The 14656-nt window shown below is 44.5% G+C and overlaps 1 non-coding gene across 1 annotated transcript; it reads right to left on the bottom strand.

The window, feature by feature from the left end:
* Positions 1-14329: 14329 nt before the first annotated feature.
* On the bottom strand, positions 14330-14437 carry LOC122109765. The gene has a single exon (XR_006147741.1). It is a non-coding gene; the product is annotated as a U6 spliceosomal RNA (small nuclear RNA).
* Between the last annotated feature and the right edge of the window lie 219 nt (positions 14438-14656).

The following is a 14656-nucleotide window of genomic DNA, read 5'->3' as shown; positions in this document are numbered from 1 at the left end:
ATCTCACAGACTTTCCTGACCCAGCTGGTTTTGAATTAGGATCCTCAGATTACAGTCTCCTGAGTGGCAAGGATTTACAGGTATTAGCCACCAGCCTCAGCACCCAACTTCATGGTTTTTTGTTTGTTTGTTTAGGTCAGTCATAGGGCCTGAACTCTGGGCCTGGGCACTGTCCCTGCGCTCTTCAGCTCAAGGCTAGCGCTCTACCACTTGAGCCACAGCACCACTTCTGGCTTTTTTTGCTTATGTGGTGCTGAGGAATGGAACCCAGAGCTTCATGCATGCAAGGCGAGCACTCTACCACTGAGCCACCTTCCCAGCCCTCATGGTGACTTTTATGACATCCTCTGTCTCTCCTGTTGTACTCATCACCTTGAACCCTGTACGTGCATCTTCCCACTTGTATTCTATAGTATTTTACCTCTGCTGCTTGAAAAATGTCCTGCTTGTTGCTGATGATGGCGGTGTTCGGTTTTGCTTTCTTTTTTTCTTTTAGGAGGGTAAAAGGGGCACACAGAGAGGGAGGGTGAACAAATGCAATTATGCTATTGAGCTTACACTATGTGGAAAATGACCTGTGTAATTTGTAGGCCAGGATGAGAGGGAGAAACTGGGGGAAAGCAAAGGAACATGCGACATTGTCCACTACCTGCCTTACAAAATGGTAACCTCTCTGTGCAACACCTTACTAGTAACAGTAAAATTGCATTTAAAAAATCCCTGCTGCCTTAGTGGCTTAAAACCACATCAATTTGTGTAATTTTATAGTTTAAGAGGTTAAATGTCTAAGATACTTTTTTCTGGGGTAAGTGCAGGTGGTCAGCAGAGTTGTGTGCCCTCTGAAGCTCTAGGAAAGAAGCTGCTTGAGATTTTTTTTTTTTTGCAGCTTCTGTGGGCTTCCTGCATTCCTAGACTCGTGGCCCCTATTGTGGGGTCTTTCTCATATTTCATCACTCTTCCACTGATTTTTCTTCCTCTTTAACACTTAAGGATCTTGGTGGTTACTCTGTGCCTCACTGTCCAAGAAAATCTCCTTATGTATTTGTTTATTCATTTATTTTTGCCAGTCCTAGGGCTTGAACTCAACAATCAGGGCCACAATCAGGCACTATACAACTATGTTGGCTGATAGAGCAAATTGCTGAGCTGATGTTCTTAAGTAGAATTATTAGCATGTATTAGTTGAAGGGATTTATTATAACATTTTCATACATACATACATACAAACAGTGGATCCAAGCTTACCTCTTCACTTTTCTCCCTCATTCCTGCTTCTTTGCTTGTGTGTGTGTGTGTGTGTGTGTGTGTGTGTGTGTGTGTGTGTGTGCTGGAATTAGGGCCTGGGTGCTGTCCCGTGGCCTTTTCTTTCAAGGTTGGCACTACTTGAACCACAGTTCTACTTCTGACCTTTTCCTAGTTGGTTGGGCTGGATTTGAACTGAGAGCCTCAGATGTCAGTCTCTTTATTAGATAGGATTATAGTCATGAGCTACTGGTGCATGGCATCCCTGCCTTTTAAAACAATATTGTTTTACTGTTCTGTTTTCATTCATGCATATAAAGTAATGGAGCTTTTATTGTTTAAGAGCAATCCTTCCTAACAATCCTGTGTTAAGACAGGCTTAGTGAGGGTGGGTAAGTTGCCCACCTTCACATTGCTGAATATGGCAGGTCCAGGTAACAATCTCCAATTTCTCTTGTTCTAAAGTCAACTTCTATATAGTTTTTTTTTTTTTTTGTCGGTCGTGGGGCTTGAACTCTGGGCCTGGGCGTTGTCCCTCAGCTCTTCAACTCAAGGTGAGCGCTCTACCACTTGAGCTACGGCGCCACTTCTTCCTAAAGTCAACTTCTAATTGACATTCCATAAAAACAGAAGCTGCTTCCTCTACTGCCAAGTACAACACTGCGTACAAGAAATGCTTATTAAAATGGAAGTATCCCCGAAGCAAACTTAATTCTTATTTTTGTACTTTGTATCTATTTTTTTTTTTTGGTGGGGGGTCAGTCGTGGGGCTTTAGCTCAGGGCCCAGGCACTGTCTCTGAGCTCTTCACTCAAAGCTCACTTTGAGCCACAGTGCCACTGTCCTGCATATGCTTCTACTGTAGCTCTACTTTAGTAGTTAAGCCCATGAAAAGTGTAAGTATTTATGCTTTGTTTATTTAGTTATTTGTTTTGTGCCAGTACTGGGCCTTGAACTCAGGTTCTGGGCTTTGTCCCTTACCTTTTTTTTCCATTAAAGACTAACTCTCTGGGGCTGGGAAGGTGGCTCAGTGGTAGAGCGCTTGCCTTGCATGCATAAGGCCCTGGGTTTGATTCCTCAGCACCATATAAGCAAAAAGAAAAAAGCTGGAAGTGGTGCTGTGGCTCAAGTGGTAGAGCGCTAGCCTTGAGCTGAAGAGCTGAGGGACAGCGCCCAGGCCCAGAGTTCAGATTCCACAACCAGACCAAAAAAAAAAAAATTTTTTTTTAATGTAGATTTTGAAAATGTAAATTTTTTAAAAATTTAAATTTCTTTTAAAAATTAAAAATTTAAATTTCTAAGCCTTAGAAATTCTGGCTCAAGGCTGGGAGCTTATGGCATAGGAGGCTGAGATCTGAAGATTATAGTTTGAAGCCAGCCTAGACAGAAAAGTCCATGAATCTCTTATCCCCAGTAAACTAGCAAAAAGCCAGAAGTGAAGCTGTGATTCTTCTTGAGCAAAAAAGATCAGGGATAGCTCTGAGGCCGTGAGTTCAAGCCCTAGGCTCAGCACAAAGACAAAACAAAACAAAGAAAACACCACTTGCTCTGAAAACTTTCCAGTTGATCCATGCTTAGCACAGCTTGAAGAAATGGAGGCCCGGTGACATGGAATGGAGGACTTGCCTTTTGGACACACCATTGGGAACTGCTTGCATTAACTTTTCTCTTGCTTACCTAGATGATTCCCACCACTTGGCTACCTCCCTGCCTGGTCTTAGCAGTTCAACAGAGCTGCTGCCACCAGTACGTGAGTGTATGTGTGTAGTACATAGCATAGGGCTGGCATTTAGTAACCACTCAGTAAAGGTCAAATATCATTACCTCTGATGAAGATAGTATAAAACCTCTGAGTTGCATGACTCATTGGACATGCAATAATAATATCCCTGGAATATACAGTGAAATTGGGTCACCTTCCTACCACCCTTATCCTGGCTTTTCCTTCCCCAGCAAGCTTCCTGCTTGGCCCTGTTGGCTTCTCACTTGGCGCCAGTGTGCCCTTCTTGGACTTGCTTTCTATTCTTTTGGCAGACTCCAGAGCAGGTGTAATCCCCTTTGTGTTTGTTTAGAAATGCTCTTGATCTGTTGAGAGGAGTCAGGCCTCGCTGTGTTTGGGAGGTTTGCTTCCATTCCTTTGTGGCTGTGTTTATGATTGTGGTACAACTCTTTGGAGCTGAAATGTCATTTCTTTGGAGACAGGGCATTCTGTAGACATAGTCACGTTCCTTGGGGCTGGCCAGTCCTGACTCTAGAACTACACAGAGAAGATAAGTTTAACAGCTAAAACTAAGAGGAGGGTCTACTAATTTATTTGTTTATTTGGCCAGTGATTGTGAGCACCTCTAATGCACCAGACTCTCCACTAATACTAGGAAGAATAAAGCAATCCTGGCCATTCCATCCACATTGTCTATGTTATATCATTAGACCAATGTGATCAACTTGATCTACCTTTACTCATACATGCCCACAGTTACTGAACACTTAATGTATATTAGGCTAAAAGGTTGGTAGCTAAAAATCTCTGTCTCTTGGGAATTCACAGGTTGGCAATTTGGCAAGCTCAGAAATGCACAGCTGTGGTCAGGTACCAGTATCTTACACCTGAGAATTCCATTTCAAAGCCAGCCAGGGCAGGAATATTCATGAAACACATCTTCAATTAACAAGTCAAAGGTCAGAAGTGGAGCTGAGGCTCAAGTTGTAGAGAGTTAGTCCGTGGGGCCTGAACTCTGGGCCTGGGCGCTGTCCCTCAGCTCTTCAGCTCAAGGCTAGCGCTCTACCACTTGAGCCACAGCTCCACTTCTGGCTTTTTTCTTTTTGCTTATGTGGTGCATAAGACCTCAGGCATGCAAGGCAAGCACTCTACCACTGAGCCACCTTCCCAGCCCCAACATTAAAATTTTTTATTTAAGCAAGGCCCAGGTCTGTATTCCCAGTTACTCAGGAGGCTGAGGTGATTTTTTTTTCTTTGTCGGTCATGGGGCTTGAAGTCTGGGCCTGAGTGCTGTCCCTCAGCTTTTCAGCTCAAGGCAAGTGCTCTACCACTTGAGCCACAGCGCCACTTCTGGTTTTCTGAGTTGTTTATTGGAGATAAATGTCTCACCGACTTTCCTTCCCTGGGCTAGCTTTGAACTGTCATCCTCAGATCTAAGCCTCTGAGTCCAGCTCAAGACTTTTTTTTTTTTTTTGAGTCCAGTTGTGGGCCTGAACTCTGAGCCTGGGCGCTGTCCCTCAGCTCTTCAGCTCAAGGCTAATGCTCTACCACTTGAGCCACAGCGCCACTTCCGGCTTTTTCTTTTTGCTTATGTGGTGCTGAGGAATCGAACCCAGGACCTCAAGCATGCAAGGCAAGCGCTTTACCACTGAGCCACTTCCCAGCCCAAGCTCAAGATTTTTTATCTCCAATTATCAGGCACTAAGTACAAGCCCCAAGACACTCATAAAAATCTATTTAATAGAACAATGAAATTTGTTAGAATTGTTTTAAGAAGCAGGAGAGGAATATAGGATAATTTTAGAGAGGGTGAGGTTGACTTGGGTGGGTTGTATGCATGCACTGAAATGTTACATTGACACTCCTCTTGTACAGCTAATATACTAACAAATCCCCTCCTGACACATCTGGGATCTGGGGCCACTGGAGCAGGAAAATAAAGCAAAACAAACAAAATCCTATTTAAAAGTATTACCCTCAATCCATACTTATGACTATCACACCTAATTATGGGTCATTAAAACATAAATGTGAAAATAATCCAGGGCCTACCCTGACATAGGCGTATCCTCAAATTGCCTTTAGTTGATTCTGGCTCCACCTCATCTCATAGTCCTGGCTTTGAAGCCCTGCAACTCTTCGGCTTGTGGAGCTAGTGTTTCTCTGGACTATACTGAAACTTGTAATCTGGAGCAGACTCCAGATTTCAAGACTTCACTTGACTCTTTTGGCATCTTGTACTATCACAGGTGGCTATATCTTTCCTGTCCAGCCATTGCGTGCAGCCAAACAATGTCAGAATCCTGTTAGTGAGGATGGGCTTTGGGCTCAGAAAACCAATAATTAAATCATCCTACAAGACACTTTGAGGGCATTGTCCCAACCAAAACCTTAATATATTATGCCTGTTAGGAAAAGAATAATCCCTTTTGTAATCCTGAGCCTATAGGGATGAGGATGCAAAGCCGGGCGCCAGGGGCTCATGACAATAATCCTAGCTACTCAGGAGGCTGAGATCTGAGGATTGGGGTTCAAAGCCAGCCTGGGTGGAAAAGTCCCTGTGAGACTCTCACCTCCAATTAACTACTCAAAAACTGGAAGTGAGGCTGTGGCCAAGTGTTAGAGTGCTAGCCTTGAGCACAAAGAGGCTCAGGGTCAATACTTAGGCCGGGTTCAAGCCCCACAACCCAACAAAAACAGCAACAAAAAGAGAGATGATGATGCAAATGAAGTGGAACTGGGTGCTGGTGGCTCATTCTTGTAATCCCAGCTATTCAGGAGGCTGAGATCTGAGGATCCAGGTTCTAAGCTGGCTACATTGGAGACACACTGGAGAGACTCTTATTTCCAATTAACCAGCAAAAAAGCTAGAAGTGGAGGTGTGGTTCAAGTAGCACAGCACCAGCTTTAAGTGCAAAAGCCAAGCAAGAATGTGAGGCCCTGGGTTCAAGCCCCAGAAGCAGCACAAAAAGAAAAAAACGTAAGGTGGAAAATGAGGGGATCTGGACCAGAGGTCTAAGATAATCTCAATGACGTCCAGATTCAGAATCCTGCATGTGAATCCTCCTCCGCCAGCATCAAGAACCATCACTACCCATCTTGTCTCTGGTCTTTAACCACAGGAAAACACCTTTTCTTATTCTTGGCAACCCTTCACCCGCCACCACCACCCCCTCCACACACAGAGAGATAAAAATAGACCAGCACACCTCTGCAAATGCTTTGCTTTCACTTATGAGAAACAAACGCCATGTGGTTTACTTTCCCTTCAAACATCCAGGAAACCTCTTGATAGAAGGTATCAGGAAGGTTTAACAAAGGCCAAGGGATTAAATTTTGAAACCTAAGCCGTTTGACAGGCCTGGTGAAGATGACAAAACCATACATACACACATATATATATATATGATCAAGTCAAAGCCCTTACTAATTTGGTACTGGTTTTACACCTCTAATCATAGCTACTCAAGAGGCCGAGATTTGAGGATCATGGTTCAAAGCCCGGCAGGGCAGAGAGGTCCTTGAGACACATCTCTAACCAACAAAAAGCTGGAAGTGGAGGTGTAGCTCAAGTGGTAGAGCAGCAGCTTTGATTGGAAATAGATAAAGGAGAATACAAGGCTCTGAATTCAAGTCTCAATACCAACAAAATACAAACAACCCAAAGAAATCCCACTATACTTCATGTCTCACTTACTAAATGCATTAAGGCATTCAACATGGCCCTTTAGATGCAGAGAAATTTCAACTACAGTGAGGCAGGTTTGCATTCCACATAAGAAGCTTCTAATCCAGCTTTCCCCCAGGGAAGACTGCAGCAGGAGGTATGAGATCATTTCTATTGGATGTGACTGATTGTCTGTGAGCGTGAAGTTGGAGCAAGGTATCTCCAAAAAATTTTTAGGAAAAAAAAAAAGAACATCTCCAAGTCCAGTTTCGTGACTCTGTGATCATTATCGCCTTGAACTTCGAAGTCTGAATTAGCATGTTTTTTCCAAATAGGGCTGTGGCAAAGTGTTGCAAAACAAACTCAGACAAGGCATATTCAATATCAAAGCTAGTCATGTTCTGAGAGATATTCCTGCAAAATCCTGAGGCTGTGGTGACTTACCAATATCAGTCCTGGGAATATAAATTCTAGATGTTTCAGTCTCTGAGAACTCACCTCTGGACAATGTCTGCTTGTCAGCTTTCCTTTGAAAAATAGTCTGCATCCATCGCCAAAAGTCCCTACAAGGCCTTCCTGATGGACACATTACAACTTATTTTGGATATAGTTTGTACTCCCAAATCTCTGTTTCTAACTCAGATCTCTCCTCTGATTAGATTGTTCTAAGTGGTTGCATAGTTCAGATTTGTAGTATCTATTAGAGATCTTAAACTGAAAACATTTGACATTGGCCTTCTGCTTCCCAATCTGCTCCTTCCACAGTCTTTCCCATTTCCATTAACAAAATCTCTATGGGGCCAATACCTTGGGGTCACCTACAACACTCTCATTTATACCTTACAGTTAATCTGTCGGAAAAGCCAGTTAGCTCAGCTTTCAAAATGTATTCAGTCCCCAGGCACCAGTGGCTCCCACCTGTAATCCTAGCTACTCAAGAGGCTGAGGTCTGAGGATCAAGGTTCAAAACTAGCCAGAGCAGGAAAGCCCATGAGAGTCTAGTCTCCAATTAACTACCCCAAAAAAGCCAAAATGGAGGTGTTAGAGTGCTATCCTTGAGCAAAAATCCCACCTCAGAGATAGTGCCAGGCCCTGAGTTTAAGCCCAGGATCAGCACACACACAAAATATTTTTTAGAGTCTAACTACTTCTCATCACCTCTACTCCTGCCAGACTTAAGCCATTACCAACACTGTTACAAAAACCTTCAATTCCTCTTTCTGCTTCCAACTTGAAGTTTTTCACAGAACAGGAAGCATAGCAAGGTTATGGAAATATTCTGGATGATGACTGTGGTGGTGATTAGATTCAACTCCATATGCCAAAACTCACTAACTGGTACCTAAAATTGACAACAAAAATAATATATATAAGCCGGGCACCAGTGGCTCATGCCTGTAATCCTAGCTACTCAGGAGACTGAGATCTGAGGATCACAGTTCAAAGCCAGCCTGGGCAGGAAAGTCCGTGAGACTTTTATCTCCAATAAACCACTAGAAAACCAGAAGTGGCGCTGTGGCTCAAGTGGTAGAGCACTCGCCTTGAGCTGAAGAGCTGAGGGACAGAGCCCAAGCCCAGAGTTCAAGCCCCACGGCCGACAAAAAATAAAATAAAAAATAAAAAAATATAATATATTGCAACAAAAATGTTTAAAAATTAATATCAAGCCACATTCTCAGTTACTCAACAGACTGAGGCAGACAGATAGTAAATTCTAGGCCTACTTAGGAAGTTCCAAGTTGGAGTATGGCAGCTTAATCATTAAGATTTAAGAATAAGCTGGGCACCGGTGGCTCACACCTGTAATCTTAGCTAGCTACTCAGGAGGCTGAGGTCTGAAGATTGAGGTTCAAAGCCAGTCCAGTTTATTTTAGCCTTCTTCTTTCATACTTGTAACTCTCCTCACTAACAGTGAAAGAATTGCTTTTATTACCCCCTATATTTGTATTTACTTGTTCAATCTTCCTAAATGTAACCAATGTTCTGGCCACCTGGACCAGTTCTTGTGCTATTGCCCCGCTAATTCCCACTAGTGGGAATGGGACTGAACCCTTGCCCTGCTAATCCTTAATGACAAGCTAGAGCCTAAACCCAGGTCCTGGTGTAGGAGTTGGTAGCCTTGGCATAGAAGCAGAGAGATGGCAGGGTTGATTCTGTTTTGATAACATGGCTGGTTTTTGTTTTGTTGTTGTTGTTGTTTTTATTTTTGTGCATGCCAGTACTAGGGCTTGAACTCAGGGCCTGTCCTTTAGCTTTTTTTTTTTTTTTTTTTTTTTTTTTGCTCAAGGCTAGCCTAGAGCACTTGAACCACAGCTTCACTCCTATTGGGTTAATTGGAGATAAAGGTCTCACAGACTTTTCTTCTTAGTCTGGCTTTGAACTGTGATTCTCAGATCTCAGCCCCCTGAGTAGACAGGATTACAGGAATGGATTGCCTGTCTTGGTTTGTTAATCTATAAAGTAGATGGTATAGGAAAACTGAGAATGCCAGAGATAATGCTATGGGTATCAGTCAGGATGCAGAAAAAAAATATGCCAGAGGCTGTGCTGAATTGGTAGAAAATGGAGGGTAGAAGAACTGGAAATTTTGATAAAAATCAAATGGGTAAGGTGAGGATAAAGCTATTGGAGGACTCAGCCATTTCCAAATAGCTGGTCAAATGGCTGATTATATCTACATATGAAATGGGCTACAGTGAGATCTGCTTCCATTGGAACTTTCATTGTCAAGAGGGTAATATCCGGGAAAGTTGCCATTAAGCAGACATTTTTCCAAACAGGGAATACAGGTGTTTCCCCTCCAGTAAATTAAACCTCTCCGAGCAGAAGTCAAGGAAGCACGTGTACACTCACACTCAGACTGAACATAATACTGGCTTCCAATCAAAAATCATCAGGAAGTCAGACTTAAGACAAGCTCTCTGTCCTGAAATGACTCCAGCAAGATCAGATGTCACAGGTTCCAAAGAAAAAAGGCATATGGGGGCCTTAACAAGTTCTCAAACACAGAGAACATGGAGTTCTGAGAAACCAGCTGGAAATTGAATTCATTCCTATCTGACTAAGTGAATAGAGAAACCTTAGATGGGCCTTACAGAATAGAGAGTGGTATTTCTATCCACAGAGGAGGAGTGGAATTCACACTGGGAATAGCTCAGGAGCATCTAGAGCAAGGCACAAATGTGCTAAAAACCTCATGACAGAACCCTGAATGCATCTGCTATACTGGGGGGAGACACAAGCTAGGTCCATTAGAAGAGATGCACCTTCAGCCACACCAGACACTAGGTACCACTTGGCAATGCAGTGATGTGTCGGTGTCCTCTTTATCATTCATGGTGGCTGTACAAAATCTCCCCCTCTGCAAGACAGCCTTGCTGGATCAAGTGCAGAACAAGACTGTCAGTCACGACCATCCGTAGCCTCCTGTGTCTGTACTTATAAATTACCACATTTACATTTACCATGTCTTTCTTCTCCAGTCATAGACATTCTAATTCTATAAGCTGTACTCCTCTGACTCTCTCCTCACCAACACTTTTACCCCAGTTTGCACCCTTAACCCTCTTTAGACTCTTTCTCTAGCAAAACTATGGACAGGGAGGAATCTATTCTGTAATGAGTACATGAACCATCAATTCTCTACCCTTGATGCTATGGTTTGACTACTGTGGATGCCAACATTTAGGTTTATCAACGTGATATAACTAGAAGTGTGGGTGCATGCCTGAAATCCCAGTCATTGAGAGGCTGAGACAGGAGGAGGACAAGTTCCAGGTCAGCCTGGAATACACAGCAAGACCCTGTCTCAGAGGTGATCTGAACATGAAGGCTTCTTCCCCATCAATTGGACTAGGGGATCTTACGAAGTGGCTTTAGGAAGAGAGTAGCTCTCATTTGCCCAACGTTTTGCTGAAGACCTTCATCAGAAGCCAGTACCCGAATCTTGGGCTTCTCAGCATCTAGAATTATGAGAAATACATTTCTACTCTTTATAAATTACTCAGTCTGCAGAATTCTGTTATTACAGTGCTAAACAGACTATAAGACTTTTTCTCGGGCTGGGAAGGTGGCTCAGTGGTAGAGCGCTTGCCTTGCATGCCTGAGGCCCTGGGTTCAATTCCTCAGCACCACATAAGCAAAAAGAAAAAAGCCAGAAGTGGCACTGTGGCTCAAGTGGTAGAGCGTTAGCTTTGAGCTGAAGAGCTGAGGGACAGCGCCCAGGCCCAGAGTTCAGGTCCCACGACCGGACCCCCCCCCAAAAAAAAAAGATTTTTTCTCTCTAACAGCAAACTTAAGATAGGGTTTCAAGTTTTTCTCTAGTTATAAAATAGTACATTTAGGTTTGGGAAGGTGGCTCAGTGGTAGAGCGCTTGCCTTGCATGCATGAAGCCCTGAGTTCGATTCCTCAGCACCATATAAGCAGAAAAAAGCTGCAAGTGGCACTGTGGTTCAAGTAGTAGAGCGCTAGCCTTGAGCTGAAGAGCTGAGGGACAGCGCCCAGATGCCATTGGCTCCCACCTGTAATCCTAGCGGCTCAGGACGCTGAGATCTAGGGATCAAAAACAGCTGGGGCAGGAAAGTCTGTAAGACTCTTATTATCTCCAATTAACCACCAACACACACACACACACACACACACACACACAAATGGAAGGGGAGCAGTAGCTAAAGCGGTAGAGCACTAATTGTGAGCAAAAGAAACTCAGGGGACAGCTCCTAGCCCCTGAGTTTAAGCCCTAGGACTAGCACAAAAAAAAAAAAAAAAAAAAATTCCCCCCTCCCTCATCTTTGTGCTGGTCCTAGGGCTGGAACTCAGGGTCTGGGCTATATTGCTAAGTGCTCTACCACTAGAGCCATAGCTTTACTTCTGGCTTTAAATTTTATTTTTAATTAATTCATTAATTAATTTTTTTGTTGGGCTTGGGGCTTGAACTCTGTGCCTGGGCGCTGTCCCTCAGCTCTTCAGCTCAAGGCTAGCACTCTACCACTTGAGCCTCAGCGCCACTTCCAGTTTTCTGGTGGTTAATTAGAGGTAAGAGTCTCATGGACTTTTCTGCCCAGGCTGGATTTGAACCACAACCCTCAGCTCTCAGCCTCCTGAGTAGCTAGGATTACAGGTTTGGCCACTGACACTTGGCTTAAAAAAATTGTTTTTTGCTAGTTAATTGGAGATGAAAGTCTCATGGACTTTTCTGCCTGGTTTTGAACCACAATCCTCAAATCTCAACCTCATGAGTAGCTAGGATTACAGGTGTGAGCCACCAGCACCTGGCTTCCAATCTTTTTATAACTAACTCCTAAACTTTCAGCTAGATTGTGCTGCTGCTCTCCTGCCCTCCATGCCCTGCATTCAACCTCACATCTTCCAGCATTTAGCCCTGCTGTCAGCCATCTGGGGCTGGACAGGAAGAGGTTATATAGGGCATGCTCTAGGCAGGAAGTCCAGCTTGACTATCACTGTATTTCTTATTGCTCATTTGTAGATTTTTGTTGTTGTTGTTGGTTGGTAGTGGGGCTTGAACTCTGGGCTTGGGTGTTGTCCCTGCACTCTTTATTTTTATTTTATTTTTTGGGGGGGTGGGGTCCGGTCGTGGGGCCTGAACTCTGGGCCTGGGCACTGTCCCTCAGCTTTTCAGCTCAAGGCTAGCACTCTACCACTTGAGCCACAAGGCCTCAGGCATGCAAGGCAAGCACTCTACCACTGAGCCCCCCCCAGTCCCCCCCCCCCCCCCCGACTCTTTAGCTCAAGGCGAGCACTCTATCACTTTCGCATTGGCACCACTTCCTGTTTTCTGGTGGTTAATTGGAGATAAGATTCTCATGAGCTTTCTTGCCAGGTTGATTCTCAGATCTCAGCCTCCAGAGTAGCTAGGATTACAGGCGTGAGCCACCGGCGCCTGGCTTATTTGTAGATTTTTATTTGGCATATGTATATCCAGTCGCCTCCACTGCACTGGAATCAGAGTGGAAGGGGAGGAATTTGAGAGGTATCTATCTAGTTCACAGGGCACCTCCATGGCTCTTCCAAAACAACATCAGGTCTTTAACATTTGTCAGAACTATGGTTACTTCATACGTTTTTAGGGGTGAGGTGGGGGGATGTCTTCCTTTTCCTTGTACCTCTGCTTGGTCCTCCAAAACAGAAGCAGGGACAGGTATGGTGGTACCTGTCTGTAATCCCAGCACTTGAAAGTCAGAGGCTCTGGGAAGAGTGTGAGTTCAAGGCCAGACCATACTATCTAAAAAATTTCTGACTCAAAACAAACAGAATGGAGGCAAAGCTCTCTTCAAAGTCAGAGCTCAGCGTCATAGACTAGGGAAGCAGAATCTTCTAGCAACCATCACCCTCAAGTGACCGATTTGTTTTGCCAACATGCCTGGAGGCATAGGCATGGTTACGTTTCCTCTTATCTGTGATACCAAGGACTGGCGGACAAGACTATTCTAAGGCCATCCTTGCCCATCCTGCCTCTGGTCTCTGCCCTCTCTGCCATCACCCCAGTCCAGTGCCCTTCCCTCCTTGGATAAAGCGACTTCTCTTGCTGTGAGCAGTGATCAGGGGAGGGGACTGGCATCTGGAGAGCCCCTCTCCATTCCCATTTCTGTACAAGTCCTGCTGCACGTGCACGTGTCCCGGCCTGAGAATTGCAGCAGGGTACTTGTGCTCCTGGATGGCTTGGGGTGGCAAGGATAATCACACCCTGTTGAGGATTAATAAGCTCCCCCATCCTGTTGGGTGACTCTGCCTAGGGAAAACATCCAACCCAGAGCTGAGTCTAACCCTACAGCACAGCAGCTTTGCCATGAGTCACAGCTTGCAAATGCAGAAATTACCACCCCTGTGTTCCCGCGCATGACGCATCTTCCCAAATGCGGTCATTCTAGAGTTCTTCCACAGTAGCCTTGCTAGCTCCCTTGCAAAGCAGCTTAAGCTACTGGCCAGTCACTTCTCAATCATTCCTATCAAGGGAAGCAGTGATGATTTGGAATGATCTGAAAGGAAAGGTTATTTTAAAAATGATTTAAATTAGCCGGGCGCTGGTGGCTCACGCCTGTAATCCTAGCTACTCAGGAGGCTGAGATCTGAGGATCGAGGTTCAAAGCCAGCCCGGGCAGGAGAGAACGTGAGACTCCTATCTCCAATAAACCACCAGAAAACCGGAAGTGGCACTGTAGCTCAAGTGGTAGAGCGCTCGCCTTGAGCTGAAGAGCTGTGCCCAGGCCCAGAGTTCAAGCCCCACGACCGACAAAAAAAAAAAAAATGATTTAAATTTAGCTGGGCTCACATCTGTCATCCTAACAATTCAGGAGGGTGAGATCTGAGGATAGCAGTTTGAAGTTAGCCTGGTCAGGAAAGTCTGTGCAATCAGCCACCAGAATTTCCAGTGACCCAACAAAAGGTGGAAATGAAGCTGTAGCTCAAGTGGTAGAGTGCTAGCCTTAAACAAAAGAAGTTTAGGGACAGTGCCTAGGCCCTGAGTTCAAATTCCAGGACTGGCAAAATAAAAACAAACACAAGAAAACAAAACAACCAGCCAAAAGCTGACCAGAGGCATGGTTCAAGTGTTAGAGCACCAGCTAAGTGAAGCTTGAAGTTCAAAGCTAGTTACTAAGAGTATCTATTGACAGAGAAGTGGCTATGGTCTACAAAAGATGTTTGCACCTTCTTCCCCATCTCTATATTGAGATCTTACTCCCAAAGGTGATAGTATTAAAAGGTTGGGTCTTTGTCATCCTTTCGCAGGGGCCATGCTAATCTTCTCTATATTGTTCCAATTTTAGCATATGTGCTGCCAAAGTGAGCACAAGAGATAGGGTCTTTATGTAGATGATTGTCATGGGAGTCTACTCTCCAGGCCATGAATGGGATAAGTACTTTAAGAAATTACCCAAGAGAGCTTGTTTGGTCCTTCCACCATGTAAAGAAACGGCTAGCTAGGCGCCCGTGGCTCATGCCTGTAATCCTAGCTACTCAGGAGGCTGAGATCTGAGGATCACAGTTCAAAGCCAGCCCGGGCAGGAAAG

This window comes from Dipodomys spectabilis, unplaced genomic scaffold (genome assembly GCF_019054845.1).
Source record: "Dipodomys spectabilis isolate Male_0828 unplaced genomic scaffold, ASM1905484v1 ptg000069l, whole genome shotgun sequence".
NCBI classification, from domain to species: domain Eukaryota; kingdom Metazoa; phylum Chordata; class Mammalia; order Rodentia; family Heteromyidae; genus Dipodomys; species Dipodomys spectabilis.
This window is presented reverse-complemented; position numbering and strand designations above follow the sequence as displayed.